General features: G+C 45.0%; 1 protein-coding gene across 6 annotated transcripts in view; it reads right to left on the reverse strand.

Annotated features, from left to right (window-relative positions):
- Positions 1 to 26,215, reverse strand: part of FMNL2 (formin like 2) — a 226,486-nt gene that overhangs the window by 181,256 nt on the left and 19,015 nt on the right. The window contains exon 1 of one of the 6 annotated variants that reach the window (XM_032211425.1): positions 13,999 to 14,075. The exons of the other annotated variants lie outside the window; for them this stretch is intronic. The gene's annotated coding sequence lies outside the window, so the exon portion shown is untranslated. Of the gene's footprint in view, positions 1 to 13,998; positions 14,076 to 26,215 lie in introns of those variants that run through there. 6 annotated transcript variants of the gene reach the window in all.

A 26,215-nucleotide genomic window follows, 5' to 3' on the forward strand; every position in this document is an offset into this window, starting at 1 on the left:
TGTTTCGCCGGATTTGGCATTGGTTACTAGTCGGGCCTCACTCAGGGGCCTAGGACGTCGTAACGTATTTTTGTAATATGCGTGCAGATCCAAGCAGTGCGGCTTTTTGCATTTGACTGATGGTGATTTTGTCAATTTTTAACTGTTTTAAATGTAATTCCAGTGCTTTTGGAATAGCACCCAGTGTGCCAATTACCACTGGAATTACCACTGCTGGTTTGTGCCATAGTCGTTGAATTTCGATTTTTAAGTCCTGGTATTTTGCTATTTTTTCATGTTCTTTCTCGGCGACCCTGCTATCACCTGGTATTGCGATGTCTATGATTGTGACCTTATTTTTCTCAACCACTGTGATGTCTGGTGTATTATGCGCCAGTATTTTGTCCGTTTGTATACGGAAATCCCACAAGATCTTGACCATCTGATTTTCGGTGACTTTTTCAGGCTGACGTTCCCACCAGTTTGTTGCTGTTTTAATATTATAATTTTTGCACAAATTCCAATGGATCATTTGTGTTACTGAATTGTGCCGCAATTTATAATCAATCTGCGCGATTTTTTTACAGCAGCTGAGTATGTGATCAACAGTTTCATCAGCTTCTTTGCAAAGTCTGCATTTGGCATCATCAGAGGATTTTTCGATTTTGGCCTTAATGGCATTTGTGTGGATAGCTTGTTCTTGCGCAGCCAGGATTAGTGACTCTGTTTCTTTCTTTAATGTACCTGTTGTTAACCATAACCAAGTTTGTTCACTGTCCACTTTATCTTTTATTTTTTCCAGAAATTGGCCATGCAGTGCTTTGTTCTGCCAACTCTCCATTCTTGATTTTATCACATCTTTTCTGTATTCTTGTTTCGTCTGTTGGGCCTTCAGTAGATTTTTGTTCTTTACTTCGATTAATAGATTTTCTTGACTTTCTTTTAAATAATCAGCCAGTGCATGTTTTTCTTCTTCAACTGTTTGCTTCACTTGTAATAATCCTCTGCCACCTGATTTTCGGGGCAGGTATAGTCTATCAGTATCACCACGTGGATGTAAACTGTAGTGCATTGTCATTAGTTTCCTGGTTTTTTTGGTCCAAAATGTCCAAATCAGCTTGTGTCCAGTTAACTATACCAGCTGTGTATCTTATAACTGGTATTGCCCAGGTATTTATGGCCTTGATTGTATTTCCACCATTCAATTTAGATTTCAAAATTTTCCTAACTCTGTTGGTGTACTCTCGCCTGACAATAGTTTTTACTTCTCCATGCTTGATGTTATCCAACTGCAGAATGCCTAAGTATTTGTAGGCTTCATTTTCTTTGCATTTAATTAGTTGGCCATTGGGCATTTCAATTCCCTCACATGCAGTGATTTTGCCCCTTTTTATGGATATAGTGGCACATTTTTCCATGCCAAACTGCATTGAAATATCTGTGCTGAATACTCGGACTGTGTTTGTCAATGATTGGATTTCTATTTCTGACTTTCCATAGAGTTTCAAATCATCCATATATAGTAAATGCGAAATTTTTTCAGCTTCTTTGGCTGTTGGTAGCCTAATTTCATTTTTTTAAAGATTACTGATAATGGGATCATTGCGATGATGAAGAGAAGAGGTGAAAGTGAATTATTATTATTATTATTATTATTGTTGTTGTTGTTGTACAATTGTATCACAGCGGCCAGTTGTTTCGCCGGATTTGGCATTGGTTACTAGTCGGGCCCCACCCAGGGGCCTAGGACGTCGTAACGTATTTTCGTAATATGCGTGCAGATCCAAGCAGTGCGGCTTTTTGCATTTGACTGATGGTGATTTTGTCAATTTTTAACTGTTTTAAATGTAATTCCAGTGCTTTTGGAATAGCACCCAGTGTGCCAATTACCACTGGAATTACCACTGCTGGTTTGTGCCATAGTCGTTGAATTTCGATTTTTAAGTCCTGGTATCTTGCGATTTTTTCATGTTCCTTCTCGGCGACCCTGCTATCACCTGGTATTGCGATGTCTATGATTGTGACCTTATTTTTCTCAACCAGTGTGATGTCTGGTGTATTATGCGCCAGTATTTTGTCGGTTTGTATACGGAAATCCCACAAGATCTTGACCATCTGATTTTCTGTGACTTTTTCAGGCTGATGTTCCCAACAGTTTGTTGCTGTTTTAATATTATAATTTTTGCACAAATTCCAATGGATCATTTGTGCTACTGAATTGTGCCGCAATTTATAATCAGTCTGCGCGATTTTTTTACAGCAGCTGAGTATGTGATCAACAGTTTCATCAGCTTCTTTGCAAAGTCTGCATTTGGCATCATCAGAGGATTTTTCGATTTTGGCCTTAATGGCATTTGTGCGGATGGCTTGTTCTTGCGCAGCCAGGATTAGTGACTCTGTTTCTTTCTTTAATGTACCTGTTTTTAACCATAACCAAGTTTGTTCACTGTCCACTTTATCTTTTATTTTTTCCAGAAATTGACCATGCAGTGCTTTGTTCTGCCAACTCTCCATTCTTGATTTTATCACATCTTTTCTGTATTCTTGTTTTGTCTGTTGGGCCTTCAGTAGATTTTTGTTCTTTACTTCGATTAATAGATGTTCTTGAGTGTCTTTTAAATAATCAGCCAGTGCATGTTTTTCTTCTTCAACTGTTTGCTTCACTTGTAATAATCCTCTGCCACCTGATTTTCGGGGCAGATATAGTCTATCGGAATCACCACGTGGGTGTAAACTGTAGTGCATTGTCATTAGTTTCCTGGTTTTTCGGTCCAAAAGGTCCAAATCAGCTTGTGTCCAGTTAACTATGCTAGCTGTGTATCTTATAACTGGTATTGCCCAGGTATTTATGGCCTTGATTGTATTTCCACCATTCAATTTAGATTTCAAAATTTTCCTAACTCTGTTGGTGTACTCTCGCCTGACAATAGTTTTTACTTCTCTATGCTTGATGTTATCCAACTGCAGAATGCCTAAGTATTTGTAGGCTTCATTTTCTTTGCATTTAATTAGTTGGCCATTGGGCATTTCAATTCCCTCAGATGCAGTGATTTTGCCCCTTTTTATGGATACAGTGGCGCATTTTTCCATGCCAAACTGCATTGAAATATCGGTGCTGAATACTCGGACTGTATTTGTCAATGATTGGATTTCTATTTCTGACTTTCCATAGAGTTTCAAATCATCCATATATAGTAAATGCGAAATTTTTTCAGCTTTTTTGGCTGTTTGGTAGCCTAATTTCATTTTTTTTAAGATTACTGATAGTGGGATCATTGCGATGATGAAGAGAAGAGGTGAAAGTGAGTCACCCTGGAAAATTCCTCGCTTGATATTAACCATTCCATAGCTCTCATTCCCTACTGCCAACTCAGTTCTCCATTGTTTCATTGCCTTTTCAGTAAAGGATGTAATATTTTTGCTAATGCCAGTTGTTTCTAAGCATTTTATGATCCAACTATGTGGCAGTGAGTCAAATGCCTTTTTGTAATCAATCCAGACCATATTCAAGTTCGTTTTTCTGTTCTTACAATTTTCTAATATCATTTTATCAATTAGAAGCTGATCTTTTGTGCCCCTGCTCCTTCTTTTGTTGCCTTTTTGCTCTACTGGCAAGATGTTGTTTGTTTCCAAATAATCCATCATGTTATCTGCAATAATGCCTGTGAGTAATTTGAAGGTTGTTGGTAAGCATGTTATTGGTCTATAGTTTTCAGGTGTTGTTCCTTTAGTTGGATCTTTCTGAATCAAGTATGTTTTTCCAGTTGTCAACCATTCATCAATTTGGCCCTTTTGTAAAATTTCATTCAGTTGCCTGGCCAATATTGCATGTAAACTGGTCAGATATTTGAGCCAGAAACCATGTAATTGGTCCTTTCCAGGTGATGTCCAATTCTTTACCTTTTTAACTTGATTTTTGATCATCTCAGTTGTTATTTCTAATACTTGCATTTGTTTGTTGCCAATGCTTTTCTCAAAGTCATGTATCCACTTTGCTTCCTTGTTGTAGTCCTTTGCATTTTCCCACAATTCTTTCCAGAATTCAACTGTGGCCTGCTTTTCTGGTTTTTCACTTTTGGTGTCACCATTCACATTAAGACTTTGATAAAAACGCCGTTGGTCTGATTGAAATTGCTGATTTTGTTTATATTGGATGATTCGTGCCTCATATCTTTCAATTTTTCTAGCTGTTGCTGTTATCTGCTGTTTTACAATCTCTACAGCTTCATTGATGTTTCTTGTATCCAATCTATATCTTCTGATTAGCCGATCTATGATTTTGTTGTTTTTAAGCCGTTGCTCATGCATGTTCTTTAAGTTACTAGCATCTGCCCTTAATTTTTTGATTTTTTGTTCTAGACGGATTTTCCACTTTGGCTTTGATGCTTTTTCTGTTGTGTGACTAGGTACTTTAATTTTAATGCCTAGTTCATTAGTGACTGTTACAGCTGCGCTGTACATTAACTGGTTTGTTTCCAAGATGGATCCCGGTTCAATTGTTGAAAACACTGCATTAACCATTTTCATGATAGGGGCCAAAATTTTCTTAGGCACAGTTTTTAGTGATGGTAAACGTTGCCTTTCCTCATTAAGCAGAAAATGCTCCATGATCTTATCCTTCAATTCTTTTTGTTTTTGAGTTAGTTCATCAGTTGGTTCAGTGATAACTGGTTCTAGTGGTGGTGATGTTATTTCCTCCCTGAGAGCTTCTTCTGGGAGTTCTACTATAGTGTCTTTAGTTGTGTCTTGAATATCAGTTATTTCCGCTTGTGATATTGTTTTTTGGGTTTTGCAATTTGCCTGAATTTCCTCATGTTCAACTTCACTAAACACTTTATTCCGTATAATAAATCGCCTTTGATCTGCTAGTCGTTGTTCACTAACATTTGAATCTGGATATTGTTGTTTCCATAATTCATACATTCGCTTTAAATATCCTCTTTTTTCTGGCTCTGAGTTGTAGTAACAGGCCATTATGGCACGGTTTTCATCTGCACTATATTTTTGTCGTTTTGTTGGCTGGTCCACTTGTAGCCCACTTGTCGACGGATGTCCAGGGACCCCAACATCCGCCGCGGCCCTTGTTAACCCGCGCGACGACCGATGCGGTATGGAATTCTTATTCGTTTTTTTCACCATATTGTATGGGTTGGCGGGGGTTTTTTTACGGGACCAGATGCCAACCTGTTCCCAACCTTCCTCCTTTCTCATCCGGGCTTGGGACCGGCAATATTATTATTATTATTATTATTATTATTATTATTATTATTATTATTTACTCAGAATAATGAAAGTAGATCACATGGCAGTAGAAGCTAATGGGGGGAAAAGAACATCAAGATTGATAGGAATTCCTAAGATTTTAAAATGTATAATTGCAAAAAGGTTTCAATGAGGTAGAAAATAGAGGAAAGTAAAAGAAGCTTAAGTAGTTAAACAGCTTACTAAACAGTTGAAAACTCACTAAATTGATCCTCTTTGTAGAACTATAGAGCTGGGGTTAGGCAAGCGAAAGTTCAGAAGGAGTTGCGGTTAAAGAAGGATGCTAAGACCTAAAAGAGATTTAGATACAGGTAGTGCTTAATCTATGGGCATTTGGCACTACCTCAGCCTCCAAACAGGTACTTTATGGCTCACAAATCACTTCTGACTATTGTAAAATATTATCTTTCCTTTTGTGTCTACCAGTCGCAGTGTCCCACAGTCATAGGATCATAATTTGTGATTCTTTTTTCCAGTTTCCTGCATTTTTTTTGCTGGTTTCTTTCATTGATTGATTGATTGATTGATTGATTGATTGCTGGTTTCTGGCAAAAACTACCATTTGGAAAGAATGGGCCTGCTTAACGACCACAGCATTACTTAATGATTGGATGATTCGCTTAACAAATGCCAGGAAAAATGTCCGAAAAATGGATCCGGTCATATGTGTAGCTCAATTTACAACTGTAAATTTACAACTGCACAGTGATTTACAACAGATTTTAATCTAATAAACCCTCACTCTGCATCCCCTGTCCTATAATGGATACATTTTTAAGACTAAATTTGAGGGATGAGGGCAGGAGTTGCAATATTTACTTAGATTCCATCTAGGCTCTCAATGTCTTTCAATAAGTAAGCAAAATTATGCATCCATAAATTGCTATTTAATCTCCATTGTTATTCTGGGCATCTTTCATGGTTTATTCCAAAGTATCTAAGGCAGTAAAGAAGCATCTGCAAACCATTTTGTGCTGGTACTACCCATGGCTATACATTTAATGGCTTCACTCAGAAGGTTTAACTCAATTACGTTTGAAAATTTGCAGTTGTCAGTTCTGAGAACCAGGGAATTTGCATTTTGCAATGAAACATTTCACCAGAGCACTGGAAAACTGCCTGCAATACAAATCCATTTATTCTAAATAGAGAGAGAGCCTCACTGTCTCTCTCCTCTTTTTTTCTTTCTTTCTTTATTTTTCTTTTCTTTTGTGTTCCAATGGTTCTGCCATTATTGGTTTTAGGACTGCAGCCATGTGTATATTTTACATTTAAATTGAGACGTACATATCAGAGACATCTTCACTGTACGGTACTTGGCAAAACAAAAATGCTGCTCCCCATCCCACCCACCCCAAATCCCTTTAGCGCATTCTACCACCACTTGGAGATGCTTGATTCTTCATCTGTGTATCTTGCCAAGTCATGTCAGAATGCCATGGCAACCCAGTTTGAACATGTAACTATGTCGCATCTGAAAAAGCAGGCCAACTGCAAACACTGACAAAACATTTCCAGTGTTCACTTGATTCCAGCTACCAGACCACCAAAAAAAAGAAAAAGAAAAAAAAGGCAGCAGCTGATGAATCAGGTGGGTGAGTTTAAACATTCCATCCTTTTATTTATGAAAAGTGAATATCAACCTAATCAAGGTTTTCTAAATTAGAGGAAATATTTTAGCTCTTGTTAGGCTGTGATCTGGAAGAAGAAATGCACATTTAAATTGTTTTGTTTGGAAATGAAAACAAAAACTTTTATTTTCCCAAGCAAAACTACAAACTAGTCTTTTGGGTTTTTAAAAAAATGTTATCCTTAAATGGTAGTTTTGGACTTATTCTGCCTGTAAAACACAACTGATAATTGCTGACAGTGAAAAGCAATTCAAAATAAAATCTGTAATCTTGTATTTATTCCTCTCCAGGTCTATTAAATAAATAATTATGATTAACACAACTTCAGGCACCCATTTGAAGTTAAAATAAACAATTATGAAGATAGTTTCTCACCATTACTTTCCTTTTTCTGGTAGCCTTTCTACACAGGTAAAAAATAAAAGAATAATCTGCGCAAATATCCATGCGGATGTTTGCATGCTGGACAGCTGCCAATTTAAAATGGGAAATACCTGGCTGAAACAAGTTATTTAAACTTGAACTAATAAAGGGGAAGGAGGAAAGTCTTCCCATGATGCCACCCATTCTTCTCACGTGCCGAATTTGTTATGAAGGGACCTGAAAGTGTTGCTTTGGCTTGACTGACTGACTCTTCTCAGAATATACAGCCATTTGTTAAAACAGCATAATGCTCTGTAACAACTTATTAGCTGGTGGCCCTTAGGCTACTTTCATAGAGCCCTCACCCAGTTTGAAAATCAATACAGGTAATCCTCAACTGATGAACACAATTGAGCCCAAAATTTCTGTTGTAACATGAGACATGAGTTAAATAAGTTTTGCCCCAATTTATGACCTTTCTTGCCACATTTGTTAAATGAATCACTGCAGTTGTTAAGTTAGCAACATGGTTGCTAAGTGAATCTGGCTTCCCCATTGACTTTGCTTATCAGAAGGTTGCAAAAGGTGATCACATGACCATGGGACACCGCAACCATCATGAGTATGAAACAGTTACCAAGCATATGGATTTTGATCAGTTGACCATGGGGATGCTGGAAAGATCATAACTGTAAAAAACGCTCATAAGTCACATTTTTCAATGCCATTAAATGAACTACTGTATATACTCGAGTATAAGCCTAGTTTTTCAGCCCACTTTTTGGGCTGAAAAAAGCCGCCTCGGCTTATACTCGAGTCAGTGAAAAATTTGCCCGAAATGGAGGAGAAAAAGGGGCGGGGCCATGCCGCTGGGTGACACTCGTGAATGGCCCAGTGCCCCTGTGAGTTTCCCCTCCCTCTGTGTCAGTTTGCCGCGCAGCGCGCACCGCACCATCCCCCCTCCTCACGTTCTAATGTAATGCAGGGCTGTCTTACGATTCCCCTTCCTCCCCCTCCTGCCGCTCTGCAACGATGTCCCACCTCCTCCTTGTTATGGCAAGCAGCCACATAGCGATGTCCCACCTCCTCTGGTACAGTGATCCAATGATAGGAATCACTGTGCCGTGTGTCATAGGAGGCGGGACATCGCTCCCGCGGCTGCACGGGACATCATCATCACAGCGGGACATCAGCATCATGAGCTGAGTGAAGTATTTCATTGAATACACCGCTAGCTTACTGTTTTTCTTTGAAATAAATATTCAAAAACATTATTGGTATCTATTTTTATTTTTGAAATTTACCGGTAGCTGCTGCATTTCTCACCCTAGGCTTATACTCGAGTCAATAACTTTTCCAGTTTTTTGTGGTAAAATTAGGTGCCTCGGCTTATATTCGGGTCGGCCTATACTCGAGTATATACGGTAAATGAACTGTTGTAAGACGAGGACTACCTGTATTGAAGTTTAGGTTATTTATAAGATGCCTCTTCCTTGTAGCCTCATGCTCTGAAGAATAGAATGGAAGATCAAAAATACGGAAACCAAGCTGCCAGCAAGGAATGGGCATTAGCAATCACTTTCTACTCTGGCCCCATCAATTTCTTGTTATTGGTCCAGGAGGGGGAAAAATGCCCATGTAACTCCAGGAGAAAAAACTGTTCACATCTGCAGCAGACAATGAATAGATTAAGTGCTTGTCATTGATAGTCTATGAATTTAGCCTTATCCTCCTGCCTTTTAATGGCAGATTGGTATTTGGTATTTATTCGATTTGTAAGCTGCCCTATTCCCCGAAGGGACTCAGGGCGGCTGAACAAAAACCAGGGGAAGGGGAAAAACAAATACAGAAAGTAAGACAAACAGAACAGTGATACAACAGTTTAAAAAAGCACAGCAAGCACAGCAAATTCGAGTAGGGGGGGGGACTCAACCCCAGGCTTGCTGGGACAGATTGGAACCTCTGGACTAGACACGAGACATTTCATGGGGCATGAGATTTGAATGAAGAGCTCTAAGGTGATATGAAGAGACTGAAATCAGGCAAGTGATTGTAGCTTTGTGTTTCCTGTCTGACCTGCAGGAAGAGTCTTGGAGATCTGTATAAATCTCATGTCCCAGAGTTCCTCCATTTTTGTGCTTATCATATCTTAAGCAGGAGAAGTATAGCCATGTGAATAAATGATGTCATGCATTGTTCATTTGAGGTTATATTTACCTACTTTTAAGAACTGCTTAGGATCAGATGATATTCACTGTCCTGCTACATAAAACCACAGAACTCAAAGTGGGTGTACTTTCTTTTTATCATGGTCATGAGGAGATTCCTGTAGATGGAGTATCAAAATCATGATTTCAAATTCCACTTCATGTTTACTATACCTTGTAACTGTTCCAAGCAATTCACACTATCAAACCTTTTGTATATTACATATATAACATTTAGCAAGATAAAGAAGGAATATTTTGTAAAAAATATGCTATTTCAGCAGCATTATGAAGCAGGCCTAAATGTCACTGTAAAAATGGGGAACCAGCTCATTATAATATACATCCGTGGTCATCTCCATGGAAGTGCTCTGCTCTGTTACTTTGGGTTTGGTTTGAAATATAAAGTTGTTCTGCAAATAGTAAATAAATCTTCACAGAATGGAAGCCTCCCCTATTAGCTCCAAAACGGTGAAAGAACAAGAAATACTGAAACCTTAACAAACTTTTATTTGCACTTTCTGACATTAAAAACACATCTGCTTCCTGCTACGCTAAATTTCATCCAAATTTTCTTCTGGCCTGCCACTCTCACCCTCATAACCTCATAGCCCCTGACCCTATTCAGTCAATATACTCATTTTAAGATATTTCCCTGCTCAAGATGGGTACACATCTCAAGTTACAAGCAATTCCACTCAATATTGTTTTTCCTTTATGTTATTTTTTTCTTAGTAGATCCGATTCTATCACCTCATCTTCAGAGGTTGCCAAAAACACACTGAATCCCACTTCCAGTTCCCTCTGAAGACAGCTTTTTGAGCTACAACATTAATCACCAAGCATCCATGGCATTAACCCAACTATGTCGTCTCTGAGGTAATAAAAAGACCATTTTCACTTCAAGCACTTTCAAGGCTCAACCCAATTGAGAAACAGACAGGCAGCACAATTCAATTTAAACATCTGTGAAGCAAACCCATGTTTCTTTACATTACTCAACATTGAACGCCATTCGAGCTGAATCCCCGAGAAGCAATGGGATGAATACAGGTAGTCTTTTGACTTACCACCAGAATTGAGACCAGAATTATATTCCAAAATTGTTGTTGTATGTCAATGCATGATGTGACCCGATTTGAAATTACAACCTGTTTTTCTTACAACGGCCATTAAGTGAACATTGCAATCGGTAAATGAACACCATCGTCATTACGTAAATCCATTTTTTTCCCAATGGGCATTTGTTGATTGATGAAAACCATAAATAAACACTGGAAACTGGGCATGGCATATTAAAAATTTGGAAAGTGCCTAGCTTGACTCTGCTGGCACGTCACCCTCTCCCAACAAAAGGAGAAATGATTCTCTATCTCCCCCTCATCTTGGCATATCCTGAACAGTGGCACTATGCAGGGGCATCAAGACCACGGCTGCCACTCAAAAAAACTGCCTCACACCATTCCCATGATGCAAGACTCCCCGGGACAAGGGTGGGCAATTATAGCTAAGCTAGGAATTCTGGGAGTTGAAGTTCATAGGTCATAAAAGTTGCCACCCCTGGCCCAGGATCTGTCACATGTCTTTTACTTCCAGGTAATGTTCTCTTTCTGTTCTGAGAATGTCCTCTCTCTCTTTCAAACAAACCCCTGAGGCCAACCTGAGGCTACTCTGGGTCACACTTGGCCTTCATTCTGAAGTGATTTTTGGAGAATGTTCTTTTGCAGCATCCAAAACATGTACGAAAGCACATCCTGTTCTTATGCAACTCTGAAAATCTCACGAGAACAGGGCATGCTTTCCAGAATAGATGTCGGGTATTGGTAAACACCGGCGTGTCACTCAAAACGGCATGGCATGTCATCTTTGAAACACATGTCATAGGTTCACCATTGTTGGTAAAGCCCCTTCACTCTACACATGGCTAGCTGGCATGGGCAGAAACAGGCATTCTGCCACATGTAAGAAGGATTACTTAAATTTGCTTATACAATCATGGAAAGCCATTAACCATAGACTTCACATATGTAGCATGAGTGAGACATACAAGGCTACCAAGTCTCCTCTCTCACAGACCTGATTATTTGAATGTGCTAGCTATGTAGAGAATTTTGCTTTCTAAGTAACCTTAACATCACTCACCCATGAGTAATGCTTGTCCCACAATGTTTCTTGTCACTTCTGGTCATTTTGTTATGACCTATCTCCCCCCCCCCCCAACCTGACCTCAAGATTGTGGAAGTGTAGGTTGCAATAACACGCAGGCTGCAGTTTTATAATTGTGAAATAAAAAATAAAATAAAATGGAGAACAACTGTCTCATAAACATTTATGGAGGGGAAAGATTACTGTTTTAACAATGCTTAAATTAAATGATAGGTATGACAACATCACTAACTTAAAGCTATCCCTGAAGACAAAGTAAGCTTGCAAAGCAACATTTAGAGATGACCATTCATTGTTCTTCATGAAATAAAGTACTGTAACATGTCAGGGAGAAAAAAGGCAATGGAGACGGAGGAGTGATTTTATTGTAATTCTTTGAACTAAAGTTGAAACACACATGTTCCACCATGAAGAGACAACAGACCTGACCAGAAAGCAGTGCACAAACTGTGACAACTGCCTGAATTTAACTGATGCGACTACTGGGCATCCTTGGGCATCAGGCAGACAAATAAGAACAAGATTTGTGCAAAGCTTAGAATTAAAACTCAATGAGCATTGTGTCTGTGACTGTGTGTGCAAAATTAAATCCTGTAAGGCAATTCTATTGATTTGCAAATGACCCCTTTTTGCTGGGGAGGGAAAAAAAACATGGTTGGTTGACTTGGAAGTCTTTTCATGGGATAAGTGCTGTGGTTGTTTTCAGAAGACAAACAGACCGAGGATGGCCTTTATCAATCCTGCCTGCTAGCCGGATTACAGAAGATATAACCCAGTGATATAATCCGGAACCCTTTTCCAAACTAAGTGGTGCCCAAAGCGTGCATATATACATGCGAATAAATGCATGCATGTGCCAGAACCCCCAAAATGCAATGCATGTGCAGGAGCCCTGCATGCGCCCCCTGCATGCCCGTGTGGTCCCTCTATGTGTCCTGCCCCTGTGCATGCACATGCCCCCCACAAACGCTCCCCATTGCACATGCGCAGCAAACACCCAAAGACCAGCTGGCCAGTGGGAGGCATGTGCATATGCGTGACAGAGCTGAACTGGGGTGACAGCTCACGTGCTCACAGAGAGGGTGCTGTGTGCCACCTCTGACACGCGTGCCATAGGTTCGCGCCATCACAGATATAACCTATCTGGATTCTCTCTGAGTTTGGTTGTTTTTTTGCAGATGCTTCATTACCCAAACTAGGTAACATCATCAGTGTTAGTAAGGAGTGGGGTTTACTCTCTGTTTATACCGGTATATACAGTATATATCTTGATGATATAACCTATCATTTGGAATGTTAGCTTGTTAGTCACGTAACATAGTAAAGGTATGAGGGTGAAGGTTCGTCCTTCGAGTTTGTGGATTGGTTTCCAAACATTTCATTAGCAGGCTAGGTAACCTCTTCAGCAGAGTTTAGGGGATGTCAATGTTTAAAGGTATGTTTTGGCTTGATTTAAGCCAAAAACATTGCTAATCCAGCATTCTGTTATTTAAAGTGGTCAACCAAATATCTCTGGAAAACAGGGGATGAGTAAAATAGGACACCACTGCTTGTATCCTCCGTCATTCACAAGCCTATTGTTTCGATAAGATCTATTATTGATATAATTGAGAGCCAGTTTGATCTAGTAGTTAAGGCACTGGGCTAGAAAGAGGGCCACCATGAGTTCTAGTCCTGCTTTAGCCACGAAAGCCAGTCCCTCTCTTTCAGCCCAACTCAACTCACTGGGTTGGGGGAAAATAGGAGGAAAAAGATGTGTTGGATATGTTCATCTCCTTGAGATATTCCTAAAAATAATGAAGGTGGGATATAAATATAGTAAATAAATCTACACTTATACTATCTTTAACAGGACAAGGAAATTAATCTATAGACACCCATTCTCTATGCCACATACACACATGTGCATTGAAAGCATAGACCATTTAATCTGGACATCCTGTTAAAAAAATCCCTTTAGCTCTGCTCATTTGAATAAAAGTATTACAAAATAAACAATAAGTTGATTGCATTTAACTCCACGGGTCTTAGAGATGGGGACCTAACGGAGACTGAATCATACACACCACTGAGGAATATCAAGAGCAAATCATATCAGTGACTATCAGATAAGCATTGCAGAATAACTGTTATAACTTCCCCCAAAAGACAGAACAGTATATTTGAATTAATGCCTTTATTATTATCAATTGCCTAAGCTGCATCTTATAGAGCAAAGTCCTGAATAGTATCTATGTTATTGATTATAAAATTATAGGTGGTGTAATTTATGACTCCATGATATATTTCAAAATCACCCAAGTAATTTCAATCCTTGTAAAATGTTTCAAACAATTAATCTGCTTAATAAAATTCAATAAGCAGATTTATTGGGCAAAGTCATTTCTTACCCTTTGACTTTTTGAAGGAATTCAGTGTTCACCTTGGCAGGCAGAAAATTCATCAGTTAAAAGGAGCTTTTCTTATTATCTGGGAATTATGATGTATAGGTTGAAAAACAAATAAGCTGACATTAGTAAATTGAACATTGCAGGAAAATACCCTCTGTTTCTTTCCCCTTCCATTTGATGTGCATGCTTAAGTGCTCTTTTTTTGAAGGGCTACATCATTAACCTAACACACTCAGTTCTGGTCACAGCATCTACTTAACTTTGACTGGCCTCAACAGAGTTCTGCTAGTTAATATTTGGATGGAAAACCACTAGGAAATCTCAAGGCCGTGAGATATACTGGGAAACTGAAAAAATATTCCATGAGTGGCAATGGAATTGCTGAATTCCATTCCATTCCAATGAAAGAATTATTATTTGAGGGGGGGCGAGGACAAAAGGCTATCTCCCGCAATTACCAGGAGCTGAAGACAAAGAATAACAACTCCTTCAGTAAGCAGAGCAAAGAGAGAACAAGAAATCATTCAGTGACTGGCGAGATCAAAATTTGGAATCATTTTTTCCCTTTGTCTTTTGGGATGTGGTATTTCCACAAAAATGGATATACAAAATTTACCAAAAATTTAAATATTTACAGGTGAAACTCAAAAAATTAGAATATCGTGCAAAAATTCATTTATTTCAGTAATGCAACTTAAAAGGTGAAACTAATATATGAGATAAGACTCATTACATGCAAAGCAAGATAGTTCAAGCCGTGATTTGTCATAATTGTGATGATTATGGAGTACAGCTCATGAAAACCCCAAATCCACCATCTCAGAAAATTAGAATATTACATGCAATCAATAAAAAGGACGTTGGTCTTACCTGAACGTCTATTTTCAGAAGGGGGAGGGAATGGTCACACGTGGGTTGTTGTCAAAGCCTGATTGGTCCAAGACTGAGAGAAAACGCTTAAATACTGGTGCCTTCCATTCCTATCCCAGTTTCCTCGAAGGCGAACGGTAGAACTGAAAAGACAAAAAAACACACACAACAAAACCCCCGGGAACCACCCGGGCCCTCCCCTTGGCCCCGACGGAAAGGTCTCAGGGCGGGTTGTGACCATTCCCTCCCCCTTCTGAAAATAGACGTTCAGGTAAGACCAACGTCCTTTTTCCAGAAGAGGGGGAGGGAATGGTCACACGTGGGACATACCCAAGCTACCGTCCCAGGGAGGGAGAACGAGAATCACCAGGGCCCAAGGGGAGCCTCAACCGCCACCCCCAGAGGGTCCCACCACCAAGGACACACTCGCATCTGCAAAGCTCCCAGACCATAGCGCCGGAGGAAGAAGCCGGGGAATCCAGAGGCCGCGCGACAGACGGCCTCAACTGGCCCCCCCGCGGCCCCCGAGGCCACGCTCGTGTCGCTCCTAATAGGCTGGGCCGTGAACTCTGACGGGACTGGCCCGTCGACCCGAAACCCCGAGGGCTTCCGCAATGGCCCGGCGCAGCCAACGCCAACTGTGGCTGAAGACACGCTCGAACCCAGCGACCCCCGGCTGGAGGATCAGTCCACAAGGGCTCGACCTACGGACCCCTCGGTCCGCAGGCGATGGAGCCGCAGGGCGCGGTGCGCGCCCAACCAATGCCAGAGCTTAGCGAAGGAAGTGGCCACCTACGGGAAGAAGGCACGAGCAAGGCGAAGCCTCGCCCCGCCCCTTGGAGGCGACGGGAACGACCTCAGAGCAGGGTGCCCAACTCCACGTACCCGGGCGGAGACAACCGCCACAAGGGAGCCAGCCGACGAGCATACCGAAGAGATTCGAAGAAGCCCCCCCTGAGCACAAGGGGGAAGAACACACGGGGAACCCGCGGACCGAGGGAAACCCAGAAGCCGCCCCCTACCGAGAAGCTCGATCAGGGGGACCTGAGAGAGGGAGAACCCCCACCCCCTCCAGGGCTGAAACAATTCCGCCACCAGGCGGCACAATCTTGTGGATTTCCGAAGTCAGGCCCCTCCTGCAGGAACTCCTGACGTTTGAGAGAAAGGTGCCCTGCCAGGCGAAGCCAGGGGAGGCCAGGCGGATAACACCGCCGGACGATACCCAGGTGGAACCGCAGCCGCGGTCCGTAAGGCCCCCAGGCATCCCTAGTCGAGAGTGACCCCGTTGGCTAGAGCAGCCTCCAACAGCTGCCAGACAAGAGTCATGGGCCGGATGCAACCCCAGGGACCAGGCGAAGCAGGACCACCACCCCCCGCTGCCAGGCCAACCCTTCCCGCGGGCGCCTCCGCGGGGGGCCACCGACAGCTGGACGAGGTCCGCGAACCAAGGCCCCTAGGTCCTAATGGCCCACCCCCACGGTCAGGGTCCCCATGGAACCAGGGGGACGGGAGGCCCCATACCGAGACCGCAGGTCACCTCCTTTCGAGGGCGCGTGCGCCCTCCACAGATCAGGATAGGAAATGGGTGAAACCCCAGGGAGGAATAGAACACGCGGCGAGCAAGGGAGTGTCGAACTGTCGACAGATCCGCCAAAAAAGAAGAACCGACGACTGAGGGAGTAGGCCCGCTCCCCTGGTCAGGGCCGCCCGATGCTGCCGAGCCGCCCGGAGACAGGAGAGCCCGGGGAGATTCTCGACTCTGGGGGCAACAGAGGCCCCACCGCCCAGACGTCCAGTCCCGAGCATTCCGGTCGAGGGCTGGAGAAGACCCCCCCCCGACAGATGAGGGCCTGAGCGGTCCCCGTGCCAACGGGAGGTCACGCGATGCCCAGCTACGGGGCCCAAGGGAAGCGCAGAGCCCAGCAGGACAGCACTAGTGCCATACCAGTGACGAAGGGTAAGCCCCGAAAGCGACCACCTGCCGAGAGCGAACCGGGAGCCCCCTAACCAGGACGAGGCTCCCCAGGAGAGTCCAAGGGTCTGGCGGGCGGGACTATCCCTGCTCAAGAAACATCTCGCCCGATCTGATAGAGGGAGGTTGAAACCGAACAACATCCCTAAGGCCCTACGCCAGCGGGCATAGGCCGAGGTGGAGCTCCTGGACAGACTCACCCCCTCCCCTGACATGGAGCCTATGACCGACACCAGGCAAGCGGAAAGGGAAGAGGTGGACGCCGGAGAAGCCAGCCGAGGAACAGGACGGGGCTCCGAGCTCCTAGAACAGGCGCTAAATAACCGAAGACCTGAATAGGCTAGCCCGCCAAGGAATCAGAGCCCCCAGGATGGGGCGCGGACAAGCCGCCCGGGCCGCCAGGCCTTAGTGAAATCCGGAGAACGGAGACCAGACCAAGGGAAAAGCCCCGGGGGGGGAACCCCAGGGACCCGCGATGACCGGCCAGAGCCGAGGAACGAAGATAAGCCCCCCGAAGAGCCGCCAGGCCAGGGGCCTCCTGTCTGAAACCCCGAAGGACCGAAAGGGGGGAGAACGCTCTCCCCGCCTGTGCACTAGAGCGGTGCAGAAACGAGAGGGCCCGCTAAGCCTTCCGGCCACCCGTCCGAACCGCAGACAGATGCGAGAGGCGCTCCAGGCCCTGGTCATCCGGAGGAGTCATCTGCACTCCCTGAAGGCCGAAGAGAAGGACAATGGCCTGAACCACCGGGTAGCAGCCCCCCCCCCCGGCTCCGGGACGGAGGGATCCCCCAAAGAGCCGGCGGGGAGGAGAGAACCAACGCGGGAGCGAGGCAAGCAGAGGCCCGTGCCCAAGCGTCCAATGCCGGCCGCTCTGAGAACACGCCTAGCGGCTGATGGCCTCCAATGGGACGACCCGAGGTCAAGCCCCCCCCCGAGCGGAAGGGGTGCTGCCCCCCCCCTTGTGGCTGGACCGTCTGGACCAGAGGAGGGAGCCGTAGGCGCTCCTGAGGGATGAGCTGGAGAACTGCCTACAAATGGAAGAGAAAAACGCAAGATTATTGACAGAATCGGAAATCCATGCCGGCACATGACAAAGAAGATTTAGATCCGGCTCAGCTGTCACAAGTGGGCGAACTGTCCCGTGTCTCCATCCTCGGACCGGGAAGAGCCCCCCCCCCAAGGGGTCAGTCCTCTCGAAGGCATGGTCATCCAGAGACAGCGGGCCGAGCCGGTCCTCAGTCAGTGACGCCGGCAATGAAGCCCGGACGACGTGACCGAAGTGGTCAGCATCCTGGACGCAAACTTGAGCGAGCCCCGGTCGCCCCAGGGAGGAAGGGCGGGCTGCCCCGAGTCAGAAGAGACCCAGGCGGCGAGGCTCCCTGGGACGTGAAAGTGCTCCCGGCGCTGCCCCAGTCACTGACCGAGGCCTGACGAAACTACCGGGAGTTGAGTCCGCAGAGGGCGACCCCCGTAGCGGCAACGGGAGGACACCTTAGAAGCTCAGCGCGCCCGATGAAACCAGGGCAGCCACTAGAAGGTGACGGACTGCAACTGAATCGCCCAGGCAAGGGCCCAGTTACTCTAGGGCCAATGGCCCAGGCCCCCAGACAAGTCGGAGGAATGCGTCCACTGAATGGTCAGCGCCTCCGTGCCAAGGGAGGAGTCGAGATCTCTTTCCAGACCATGGCCGTGGCAGAACGTGGTCCTGCCAGGATCAGTGGGCGGAGGCATCAAGGTCCCCCCCACCAGCTGGCCATGCACCGAGCCTGCCCCAGGCACAGCAAACAGTCTGAGCCAAGACGCCCAGAGATGGGCCCATCCAGGGCCACAGCTGCGATTAAAACGCCTGAGCCGGTCTACTCTACATAACAAAGGTCGGATTAGCCTGCAACAGAAACTCACCACCTGGCATCTTGGAACTCAATCTCCAAAAGGGAATGCTACAGATCTAAGCAGGCCAGGAAGAACCCCTGGCCTCAATAGAAATGGTTTTTTTTTTTTTAATTATCATTATTATTTACTTATTTATTTATTTATTCATTAACTCTTAGTCCACTTTATTTTCCTAGCAAATTTCCAATTTCATCATTGACCGCGGATCAAGTAGGGGGGAACATAGCCCAACGAAGGGCGCGGCCCAGACCCCCATGTCTAGAAGGGGCGGAGAACCATCTAATCCTCCGTACCACCATAGGCAAAACCAGGCCCCGGGAGAGCCTACCTGCACACGGGTTAAGACCCTCGACTCACCACCACCCCCTGGACCCCCTGAGTGGGGGAGGGAGAGAGGGACCCCACTCTACTTGGAAGGAAGGGGAAACCTGCCTGGGAACCCCAGGGCAGGAAAACCAACCCCTAGGAGTGATTTGGGGGGAAAAAGGCCTGAGGCGGGACCAACCCCAGACCCTGGGATAAGGTCAAAGGCTCATACATGTAGATCTGATGCAAGTCCCCAGAAATGTGCACGGCCCTCTGTTGGGCCCCACAGAACAACAGTTCCCAAATGGCTAACCTCTGAAGGAGGAAGGCAGAGCCAACCCAGAGTAGGCCCGGGTAGAATCCCCGGGCACCAGTAGCAAAAGGAAGACTAATATTGCAAGCCCTTAAGTTCTCATCTGCTAGTCATCCCTTACTGGCATCGAATTAAGCACAGTTGTGAAGTGCGTTTGTACATATATGCATGTGTGTGTATATATATATATATATATATATATATATATATATATATATATATATATATATATATATATATATATATATATATATATATATATATATATATATATATATATATATTTGTATTTGAGCTGATAAACAAATAAGGGAGACTCGTATAGCCTATTACAATCCATTTAGCTCTCATCAGCTAGCCTTATAATAAAGGGAGACTAGTATAGGTCTATTTCAAGCTATTTAGACCTTATGTTAATTGCAATGTGAAACCTCCGAGCCACAATACTGTTCCTGCACAATGCAGCCCCTGACCTCCTCCCACGAGAAGGACTTCAGGGCAGAGGAAGACATGGGGGGGGGGGGAAACACCCTCCCCCCCCCTGCAAGGGCTTTCTCACCTGCCGCCAGGTCTGCCACCTGGCCCTGGGGAAACTCCAAGCCCCCCCTCCATTTCCCCACTTACGCGTCCAGCCGGAAGGAATGGAGGATTCCAAGCCACTGTAGGCCCCACCGGGACCTGGGCCTGCTTTCTCTGCTGCCTGCCATGCCAAGGAAGAGACCGCACCAGCCAATGGACCTGGGTCGAGGCCCGGTCCTCGCACACGTGGCGACCAAGCCAACATGGCCGCCGGAACTTTCATTTTCGATCTGCGGCTCCGATGGCCCATTGAAAGGCCGTGCTGAGGCAGGCAAGGACGGGAGGCAAGGACGGGGGAGGCCACGCGGCTCTCAGGCACGCTCCCCCTCCCCCAGGAATGCTCGTAGCAGTCCGAGCCGATTCTCTTGCCTCTCCTGGCTATTTAAAGGAGAAGGCAGCCTCTCCAGCAGCTGAAAGGAGATCTGGCACCCCCGCACCCGGGGACGGGCTGAGACTCTGGGCCTGCGGGGGGGGGAGGCAGCATGCCCCACTGGGCCCTCCCCCACCGCCCGGGGCAGTAAACTGTCCCTTGGGGCCGCAGCTGCTGAATTTAGTAATTTAGAAATCTTTTAAATGCCCAATTAAACCAAATAAGACCAAATTGAATAAAGTAATCCTACCAGTAATTCTCAACAGTTCTTGGACCAGAAAAGACTGAGAGGAAACTGGGATAGGAATGGAAGGCACCAGTATTTAAGCGTTTTCTCTCAGTCTTGGACCAATCAGGCTTTGACAACAACCCACGTGTGACCATTCCCTCCCCCTCTTCTGGAAAACAAGGATTGTACATAGAACAATATCGGACCTCTGAAAAGTATAAGCATGCATATGTACTCAGTACTTGGTTTGGACCCCTTTTGCAGCAATTACTGCCTCAATGCAGCGTGGCATGGAAGCTATCAGCCTGTGGTACTGCTGAGGTGTTATAGAAGACCAGGATGCTTCAATAGCGGCCTTCAGCTCTTCCGCATTGTTCGGTCTCATGTCTCTCATCTTTCTCTTGGCAATGCCCCATAGATTCTCTATGGGGTTCAGGTCAGGCGAGTTTGCTGGCCAATCAAGCACAGTAATCCAACAGTCATTGAATCAGGTTTTGGTGCTTTTGGCAGTGTGGGCAGCTGGAAAATGAAGTCAGCATCCCCATAAATCTTGTCTGCAGAAGGAAGCATGAAGTGCTCCAAAATCTCCTGGTAGACGACTGCGTTGACCCTGGTCTTAATGAAGCACAGTGGTCCAAAGTCCTGTTGCTCGGTGGTCCAAAGTCCTCTTTTCTGATGAGAGCAACTTTTGCATCTCATTTGGAAATCAAGGACCCAGAGTATGGAGGAAGAATGGAGAGGCAAATCAAGCACAGTAATCCCACAGTCATTGAACCAGTTTTTGGTGCTTTTGGCAAAAGTTGCTCTAATCAGAAAAGAGGACCTTTTAGCACAACATGCATAAACAAAAATTAATTTTAAAAAACCCAAACTACCCTCACCTTTAAGTGAAAATTCTATCCATCCACTCAGTCCCCCTTAACCCAGAACTGAACAAATCACAAAGAAATATCCAGGTAACATATAACACAACTGCCAATGAATAAAGGTAAGATCATACTATATTGATGTCAGGCTCCAAAAACCAAGGAAGAGATGCAGAGGTTCTAAGCAATTTCATTTATTGTTCCTTGCCCATAAACAAATCCTTGCCAAAGTAAAGCAAACTACATTAAATATGTGTTCGGAGAACTCCTAGGACGGAACTGTTCTGACTCTTTTCCACCCACTCAAAATATCTTTTACTCATCTTGAATGCACTCCCTCCCTCCTGGGAGTACAAACTACATTCCACCCCAATTGGATGTTTTTGAGGATTCTGAAGTGTTTTGCTTTGTTTTTATTAACTCTTTTTTTTAAAAAAAAAAGATGGTGACTGTGTGTGACTGCTGGTTATAGATTCAGAAGCTATCAGCATATGGTTTTTAGATGGATGGACTAGAAGACTCTAGTTGGATTGATGATTAGCATCATTTTATGGTTCAGGTGTCAGAATGAGTTCTAGAGAAGGAGATCTATGGACTTCTGGAGGATCAGAACAGGAAGACTTTTCAATGTCTGCATGAAGCCTACATGAAGCGGCTTCATGTAGGCTTTAGCATGGGGCCAGGTATCATCACTACACAGATGATATTCAGCTTTGTATCAAAATCCCTGGCTATGATGTTGTACCAGTCCAGAAGGCTGTTGGAATCTGAATCTGATTAGGATGAGGAACAAGCTTAAACTGAATCCCAACAAATCCAACTGGGTGTGTCTAGTTCATAGAGTATCTGATTCTGGCAATTTTCCATCCTCAATTCTGAATGGGGTTATATTTCCTCAGACATAGCTGCTCTGCAATTTGTAGATTTCCCTGGACTCACAGCTCAAAGAACAGATGAGCAGTTGTGACCAGGAAGGCTTTTGTGCAGTTTCAACTTGTGTACTAAATCATGCTGTTTCCTCAAGATCATGTCCTGGTTACTTCACATGTGGACTATTACTATGAGCTCTGCCAGAGGCCTCACTGGTAGAACACTCAGAAGCTACAGCTGGTCCAGAACACAGCAGCACAATTTTTTTTGAGTGTGCTTTGGTACACCCATGCAAGACCTCTTCTATGTGGAAGATGAAGCAGGCTTCCAGGTGCAATTCAAGGTAATGGTTATCATCCACAAAGCCCTACATGGCATAGGACATACCAATCTAACTGACTATTGTTCTCCATTGTTTCTATTCTATAAGGTCTAATAGATTTGGCTTGCTTCAAGTCCCATTTATAAAAGTACCATTTTATGGGACCTAGCAGGCATGTTGCCTTCTGTGTCATGGCATCTGCCCCTGCAATAGGTTCCTTGAGTAGCATCCTTGGGGATTCAAACGGCCCCAACCATGTTTGCCTTAAAATGAGTAAGCATTATCCTCTATTTAAGTCAGGACTAGTGAAATTGAGAAGTATGAATAGTAGTAAGTAGGAAAAAATAGAAAGTTACATGAGTTTGTTTGTTTTTACTACTGCCAAATTTAGGTTCGCATATGTGTGGGAGGTGCTATTCATATGTTGTGTAACTTCTTGGTAGGTTATGGAATTAACAAATACAAATGAAAGCCTATTCTGCAGAACTGAGGGTGGGGGGGGGGTGCATTAAATCTACAAGGCTTGGAGGGATTAAGCCAGAGAAATGAGTTGTAAGGAACCAGGCAAGTCTATACTACACATTATGAAATATTCATAATTACAAGGCATAATTAGGAAAGGAAGATTGGAATTTTGGTACAGTTTTCAAGAAAAACTAGATTACTGGGTTGGCAATGTTTCTTATTTAGCATATTGTGTTTAAAAACTAGCACAGTGTTTGACCCTCAATTAAATCCTTCATAGATAATCCTTCATTATCTATGAAGTTTTTCATAGATAATCTAATACAGGATCAGCATATAACCTGATCTATTTGGGATTGTTCTACCCATAAAACATCAGTATTACTCCAGGTTCATAACAGAGTGCTAAATTATGGCTTTCAAATCAAACCACTTTTTTCGACACATGGTCATTTTTTGAGTGGCTTTAATTCAAAATACATATGCATACTTTGCAATAGGCTCTGGCAAATGACATTTTTATGCCAAGCGACTGCATTTCTTTCACACTATATAGCTTTAATTTAATCATTTGGCAATTTCATTGCCAAAGCAACTTTTGGGACCCCACTGCTGGATGGCCACTATGTGGCTTAAATTGACCTGTCTTATTTTTACATAACTTGTGAAAGAGATAGGGCATTGGTACTTAACTGATACGCCTCTTCTCATAGTGGGGGAGGAGTATCCAGGATGGGGTTGACCTTGTCCTCTCATTGATTGGGCTGAGTCAGATAAGCTCTTTGGGCCATGCCCCTGGCCACCAGGTACCACCCAGTTATCGGCGAAGAACCTTATCCGACTCGCTGTGTCATCTACTCCAGACTTTAACTTAGTTTCAACCTTTATTTATTCCTTCAACATAACAGTTTAACAACCAAACATAATGCTTTTGCTAAATAACCATATCTGGGAGGGGCTGGATACTCCTCCCCCACTATGAGAAGAGGTGTATCAGGTAAGTACCAATGCCCTTTCTCCATAGTGAGGGGAGGAGTATCCAGGATGGGACCTACCAAAGCTTACACGTCCCTAGGGAGGGTTACCCATGTTAAGAGCTCGCACAACCTTATACCTGGTGAGGTGTCACCTCCGCTCTGTGCACAGCCGGCAACATTCTACGCCCGAATGAAGCCTCTGCAGAGGCAAAGGAGTCCAGTTTGTAGTTCCTCACAAATGGTGAGGGGGAAGACCATGTAGCTGCCCTACAGATCTCAGTCAATGAGGCCTGGGTGGCCCAGGCCGTTGAGGTGGCTGCGGTTCGTGTGGAATGCGCTGTAATAGAGCTCGGTGTTTGCAGACCTCGTGCTTGGTAGGCGGTAACAATACAGGTTCGTAACCACCTGCCTATGGTGGTGGATGTCACCTTGTTCCCCAAGGATCCCGGCTGGAAAGAGACAAACAGGGCTTCAGACTTCCTGTTCGGCCAGGTTCCTCTGAAATAAATCCTCAGAGCCCTCCTTACATCTAGGGTGTGCCATTTCCTCTCTAACGGGTGAGAGGGGTCCTGGCAGAAATTGGGCAATATCAATTACTGCGAGCGATGGAAGCAGGAGCACATCTTAGGGATGAAGGAGGGGTCCAACCTTAGTACCACCCTGTCCTGGTGAAACACACAGTGATCCTCCCTGGCTGATAGAACCTGTAGTTCGGATATCTGCCTGGCTGAGGTGATGGCCACCAGAAAGGCCACTTTAAGAGTCAAAAACTTAAGAGACACAGTTCGCAAGGGTTCGAAAGGGAGGCCCGTCAGAGCATCCAACACCTTATGCAAGTCCCAGCTTGTTGCCAAGCTTGGCAGATGTCTTGGCCTCAAACAGAAGGGATGTGTACAGAGAGGGCTCGAACAATCCGGAGAAGGTAGGTTTGGGAGGAGGCATGCCTTCATCCTCAGAGACTCTATCCTCTCTGATTTCGCCCTCTTCGGAATTCGAATCGTTGTCCCCCTGGAGGAGGCAGGTGATTCTGGAAAATCTTCCTCCTGAGTCTCTAGCCCTTCCGAGACCCTAGGCATGGAGGCTGCCTGGGTCTGAATCTGTGGCTGCTGAAAGGTTGCTGCCATGCACTACTGGAAGGCCCGCATCATCATATCCTGGAAGTTGGGCATCCCTGATGTAGGTAGTATTCCCACCCCTGTGCCAGCAGGTGTGGATGGGAAGAGCTATGGTGAGGGTCCCACTGCTGTGGGGCGTGGGGGAGATTGCCATCCTTGTGCAGCCCCCCCCCCAGATGCTTGAAGTATCAAAGGGAATCCTCACCTGTGGGGGGGTTCCCCATCTTGCTGCTGGCCTTGTAGAAAATGCGCTCCAAGGCTCGGTGCCTCTGCCTTTCGTATTTGGAACCAGCCTTGGGGGGCTTGGGGCTGCAGCCTGCATCTTTGACCCTCTTGGAGGAGATATGCTTTCTCTTTGCCTCTGCCTTGCCCCCTCCTCTTCCCCTAGTAGCCTCTGTAGCAGTCTCTGACCTGTTTAGCTGCTCCTCTGCTCCTCCGGTGGGGCTGCTGGCTGCTGGGCTAGAGGCTTGACTCTTGCCGGCATCCTCTGTGCTGCTGGGTGTTGCCATCTTGGATCATGTGGTTCCAAAATGGTGACCGGCTCCAAATTCAAAAAGTTCCTGGGAACACGTGGAAGCTGCTTGTGCTTTTGGGGCTGCTGTGTGGCTTCCGCTGCTGCTGGAAAGCTCTTCACTTGCTTCCTCTGCTCTCTTTTGAGCTTTGTGAGTTCCTATGTGCTGCTATCTCTCTCGGGCACTTGCAGGCAGGCACGGGTGTTCCGCTGCATTTAAAACCCCCCCTCTACCCCGGGGGGGGGGGTGGAGTGCTCCAGGGCCAGCTGAGCCTCTCCGATGTGACTGCCTTCCCGGGGCTTCCAGGGGAGCGTCCCCTCACCCGCAGTCTCGATTAGTGCCCTAGGTCCCTCTTTATGACCGGGGCTGCACGTTGCCCTGAAGGGCTTGCTGCGCGTGCTCTCTCTCTCTCTTCCCGGCCAAGGAATCAGCCAAGAACCAGTTACTCACTCAGGCAGGGAGGCAGTGAATGCAATCCAGTTAACAATGAGTTCAGTCCTCCCTTTTTCCAGGAGCTTGGGATGATCAGAGCCACCCACTGAGGGGCTGTCGATAACC

The sequence above is a fragment of the Thamnophis elegans genome, chromosome 1 (assembly GCF_009769535.1).
Source record: "Thamnophis elegans isolate rThaEle1 chromosome 1, rThaEle1.pri, whole genome shotgun sequence".
In the NCBI taxonomy this organism is placed as follows: domain Eukaryota; kingdom Metazoa; phylum Chordata; class Lepidosauria; order Squamata; family Colubridae; genus Thamnophis; species Thamnophis elegans.